This window comes from Carya illinoinensis, chromosome 14 (genome assembly GCF_018687715.1).
Source record: "Carya illinoinensis cultivar Pawnee chromosome 14, C.illinoinensisPawnee_v1, whole genome shotgun sequence".
NCBI lineage: Eukaryota > Viridiplantae > Streptophyta > Magnoliopsida > Fagales > Juglandaceae > Carya > Carya illinoinensis.
Genome location: NC_056765.1, coordinates 29,701,726 through 29,707,725, shown reverse-complemented (window position 1 = coordinate 29,707,725; position 6,000 = coordinate 29,701,726).

Below are 6,000 nucleotides of genomic sequence, written 5' to 3'. Positions count from 1 at the left end.
ATTAATAAACTCTTGCTTTGGGGGGAGGAAAAAATTTTGAGGGTCGGAATGAATTTCCAAACTAAGCTCTTGTAAAAGCTAAAACAAGGATACTAATTACAGTAAGAACCAAGTTGAAATAGTAGAATGTACAAGGAGATGTAAGCCTATATGGCTAACAACAAACTAGACATTGGCTGCTTGAAAGTTTGGCCTACCTACAAAATGATTGCGGACTTCCAATGTTTTGAAGAAAAGAAGGAAAGCTAAAGAAAATTGAGATTGGTAAGGGGATGGATGAAGAAGGGGGGAAAATGAAGAGGGAAGGTGATCGGTTTTGAGAGGTACTTTGTTCCTGCTTCTAAGGAGTTGTTATAGGCACCATATATGTCTTCATTGAGTGAGCCTTCTATGTAATAATTCAAATAGTTCATGAGAGCAGAAAAATCAAGTACTGCAGTATTTTGAGTTTATGACATACAATAAATACAAGTCAGGTAAAAAAGAAAATAAAAAAAGCAACACAAGTTGCCAGATTAGCCCCCGTTTATGGCAATGCTGACAATTCTTATCTGAATCAGCAAGAATACCAAACAATTTCTATAAATAAAACTCAATAGAAATGGTAATGCTGTCTGCATCTGTTTATCCTCGAGCAGATACTAAACAATTGGCATAAATATCCAAATGTGCGCTTTAAGATATGTAGCTTGTAAGCCAAAGTTCAGTTAATAATGTGCTTCTACTAAAGAGGAGAATTAAGACCCTATTGAGACAACAGTGAGCGGAGAGGTTGGTGCCTCTTTGAAGGGATAGACTGTATTTTTCTGAATGATGGCCTCTTATCAAGATGATGTATGGCTCTCTTGGCATAAAGTAGCTGAAAAAATGGTGAAGCTCTCTCCTTGAGCTTGAGAACCAAGAAGAAAAGCATGCGGTAAAATATAAGAAGCAGCACTAGAGCAGCCAAGTCCCACCACTTTGAATGACCTATCGGCATGCGATACAATTGTTTGATAACTTCCTCGTCCTTCAGCTTTGGGTCACCAGATATTAGAGGATCAAATTTGAGCCCAATCAAGTCATTCTTGTAGGCACCCTGGATATCCAATTCCGATCGTTTACTATGGAAGTTTGATTATTTATAAGATGACTTACCCTGTTATATTTTATGTCCAGTATGATCAGATATAGTCAATGCTGTTTTGTTTGAAGTAGTCGGTTTGACAGACACTTGGTATTTCTCAGGAAACTTTAGGGAGGTTTGAAATGTATATATATATATATATATTTTATCACAAGTAAACCTTTCCCAGCTGCTTCTCTAATCCTAATGCTCTACCTTAATAGTCTCGGCCAAAATGCCTAATAACTGACCTAGCTAGCAGGGTTTGAAAAGGAAACTTCTTTTCAAAATTCCAACTTTTCGTTTTGGTTTTGATTTCTCCTCATATTTTCCCTATACATACACTTATTCTGTGAGATTCCAACAAAGACATTGTCACTACATCGAAGTCCGAATTTATACAACGAGGAAGTGATCAGAGGGATTTCTTCGACTTGGGCATGGAAATCCAGCTTTGTCAAAGTATCAACCTTACTCAGCAAGATAAAATCTACACAAATGTCAAGCTGTCAAAACCTCCTGATCCACCTCAGTAAGCCTAGAAGATTCTACCTTTTTCTTTGATATAAAATCTGTTGTAACAAATTTTCTTTTCATTTTACCTTTTTATCCTTAATGATTAGCATTGTAAATATGCCTATAAAAGGCAGCCGAGACTCCTTGTACTATTCACTGAAAAACAATTCAATTCAAGTATATTGATTGCTACATTTATCTTTAATTTTGTTATGGTATCAGAGCTGCTTGACTAGCAGTTTCTTGATCCATCCTTCTTCTTCTTCTTCTTCTTCTTCTTTCTCTTCCTTGATACCATGGCTGACAAATCTTCATCTTCAAACTCTCAATCCCCTTCTTTTTCTCATCTAGTCACTCTCAAGTTAACCTCAGAAAATTATATCGTCTTGAAAGTGTAGATTTCGACCTATCTACGAGGTTAGGATCTTTTCTCTTTTGTTGATGGAACTCAATCCTCTCCACCTAAATTTCTCACTACGAAAATGTCCAAATTACCAACCCTGTTTTTCTTTCTTGGCAATGCACCGATCAATTCATTCCCAACATCTTTTTCTCTGCCATCAGTGATTTAATAATTGGTCATGTTATCTTCTCCAAAACCTAACGTGATCTCTAGGTCTCACTTGAATCTATGTTCACTTCACATTCTTAAGCCAAAGAATTCCAAATCAAATTTCAACTTACAAACCTTAGTCGCGGCAATCTATCAAGGAGTCCTCTCTCTAACAAGGAATTTGTTACCTACCTTCTCAATGGGTTAGGAGCAAATTATGAGACATTTATCACCTTTGTTACAGCTCGCACAAAGCCCCTCACCTCCCATGATTTGTATCATCTGCTCCTGATCTAGGAAAACCACATTAACCATACAGCTAACAACCCAAACCCTCCCTCTTTTGAGCCCTCAGCTAATTTTAGTTCTAACAACCAACGTGACCAACACAGAAGGGGCTCTTATCGTGGTGGCCGTAATGGTCGTGGGCAAGGCAGGTCGCCTTCAAACAGAGGAAGGTCTTCCAATAATCCCACCCAAAATTACCCAAACCAATACTCAAATTCCTCTTGACCTACTTGTCAGGTTTGTAACAAACTCGAACATGTTGCCCTCCAATGCCACTATCGCTTCAATCACGCTTACCAGTACGAACCCCCTAAATGCTTATTTGTGAACTTCTCCTTTAGCCATTTCCGACTCCACCTGGTAGCCAGGCAGTGCAGCAACCCATAATATCACTCATGACCTTTCCTAAATGAACCTTCCATTCGAACGTTACTATGGATCTGATCAAATGCGTGTCGACAATGGCTCTGGACTTCCGATCCAACATATTGGTGAATCTTCCTTCTCTCTTAATACTTACTCTTTCAAACTCAACATTCTCCTTCATGTACCTTTTATAACAAAAAATCTTGTTTTCGTTCCACAATTTTGTATTGACAATGCTTGCTTTTTTGAATTTCATGCCATGCACTTCTCTATCAAGGATTCTCGGACCAAGAAACTCCTCATCTCCGAACCAACTCATGATAGTCTATATCAATTTCCTTCCCCCTTGCACCATTCTCCTTCGGTAAATCTTGGTGAAAAAGCTCCTATTCTCTGTTGGCACAAACGATTCAGTCATACATCTCTTGAAACAGTCTTCAGGATCTTGCACACAACATGTTTGCCTTATTTATCTTGCACACAACATGTTTGCCTTATTTTCCCAGTCATTCATTTACTTGTTCAGACTGCCCTTAGCTAAAGCTCGGCAGCTTCCCTTTTCAATGGGCTCAACCCGTTCTGTTAAACCATTAGACATTATATGGGCTGATGTTTGGGGCCCAGCTCCAGTTGTCTCTAGAAATGGTTTTAAATATTATCTATTAATAGTGGATCATTTTACTCGGTTTACTTGGCTGTTTCTTATGAACAATAAATATGATGTGCTAAGCATTTTCACCAATTTCATTTCATTTTCTGAGAGATTTTTTAACACTAAAATTATCTCCATCCAAACTGACACCGGAGGATAATTCCGTCCATTAAGCAATCTTTGCAAAAATATTGGCATAATTCATTGCTTCTCTTGTCCACACAAGCATTAACAAAACTATCTCGTTGAAAGAAAATATCGGCACATTGTCGAAACTGGTCTCACACTCTTAGCTCATGCCTCTCTACCTCTTTCTTTTTGGGATGACGATTTTGAAATTGCCACCTATCTTATCAATCTCCTTCCCACACCCACATTGCAAAACAAATCTTCATACTTTATGGTCTATCACAAACATCTTGATTACTCTTTTTTAAAAGTGTTTGCGTGTGAATGTCTCCCTAATCTTCATCCCTACAATCGTCAAAAGTTACAATTTCGTTCCACCTCTTGTCTTTTTCTCGGGTATAGTCCTTCTCATAAGGGGTATAAATGTCCTGATCAAAAAAATAATAGACTTTATATTTCTAGGGATGTTACCTTCAATGAAAATCACTTCCCTTACAAACACAATCCTAACCCATCACCCCCTCAGCACAATCCAAAACTCACCTCTCTTCCATTATTTCAACCCTCAATTCTTGGCCCACCATCTCTACTCAGGCCCACTACATCACAGCCCACAGATTCCCCCTTATCTTACCCAACTCTTGAATCTTCTCAGCCCACATCTAACCTAACAACCCAACCTCACTCAACCCCTCTCTCTCAAATTCCTACCTCTCAGCCCAACCCCAATACATCTTCTTGCTCCTCGATTCCCAATTCTGAAAACCCTAACTCCTCACAATCTATCCCTTCCAACCCAAATCACCATGAGCGGCTACCCTCTCCCTTTGTTCCACCACACTCTCCCATCATAACCCGCTTGCATACCAACTTTTCCAGACCACGGATTTCAACCGATGGCACTATTCCCTACCCAAATTGCAACTATTATCTCTCCTCTGCAACTGTTCCCTACAATCCCTCATCCTATATCGTTGCTTCCAAATATCCCGATTGGCAAACTGCCATGACCAAAGAATTTGAAGCCCTAGTTAACACCAACACATGGACCCTTGTCCCATCTTTCTTTGTCTCTAATATTTTTGGTTGCAGGTGGGTGTTTCGAACTAAACTAAGAGCCGATTGCTCCATTAAGAGATGGAAGGCGAGGCTTGTAGCCAAAGGGTTTCATCAACAGATTAGTCTTGACTACACTGAAACATTCAGTCTTGTGGTAAAACCCTCAACCATTAGATTGAAACTTTCTCTTGCTGTTTCTAAAGGCTGGTCTTTGAGACAAATTGATATAAAAATGCTTTTCTTCATGGAAAGCTTATTGAAACTGTTTTCATGCAACAACAACAAGAAGGATTTATTGATCCTCTATGCCCTGACTTTGTCTGTACATTGAATAAGGCCATTTATGGCCTTAAACAAGCTCCTCAAGCTTGATTCTCATAATTAAGTGCTTGGCTTTTGAGTTATGGATTTGTTGCATCTCAAGGGGACCCCTCTCTATTTATTTTACACAAAAGTGACTTCTCTATCTTTGTTCTTGTGTATGTTGATGACATGGTCATCACACCATCCTCTGATTCTGCTGTTGGTTGTTTTCTTGATTCTTTGAGTAAAGCATTTCTTGTCACTGATCTTGGTCAATTATCCTATTTTCCTAGGTTAGAACTTGACTATCTCAACAATGGTCTCCTTCTAACCCAAAGGAAGTACATCTCAGATTTACTTAAAAAAACCAATATGCTTACTGCCAACCCTATATCCTCTCCAATGTCAGCCTCCACTAAACTTTCTAAGTTCGGTTCACCATCTTTTGAAGATGTAACTCTTTTTAGGAGTATTGTTGGTAGCCTGCAGTACTTATCTTTAACAAGGCTAGATGTTTCTTTTGCTGTAAATAGAATCTATCAATTTATGCATGAACCGAAAGCATCTCACTGGACAGCAATCAAAAGAATCCTTAGATATCGAAAGTTAACCATTAATCATGGCTTATTTTTTTTCAAATAAGTCTGGTTCTATTCTTCATGCATATTCTGATGCTGATTAGGAAGGCTGTCCCAATAATAGACGATCAACCGGAGGATATTGTATATTTTTGGGTAATCACTTAATTTGTTGGAGCTCCAAGAAACAGCACAATGTGGCTCGTTCCAGCACTAAAGCAGAGTACAAATCTGTGGCCAATACTACTGCTGAACTCATTTGGTTACAAACTCTATTAAAAGAACTTGGTTTCTCATTATTTCAGCCTCCTGTTTTATGGTGTGACAATTTAGGTGCTATCTATCTCACGGCTAATCCTATTTATCATTCTTGGACAAAGCATATGGATATTGATTTTCACTTTGTTAAAGAAAGAGTGGCAGCTTAGATGCTTCAAGTTAAATTTCTGCA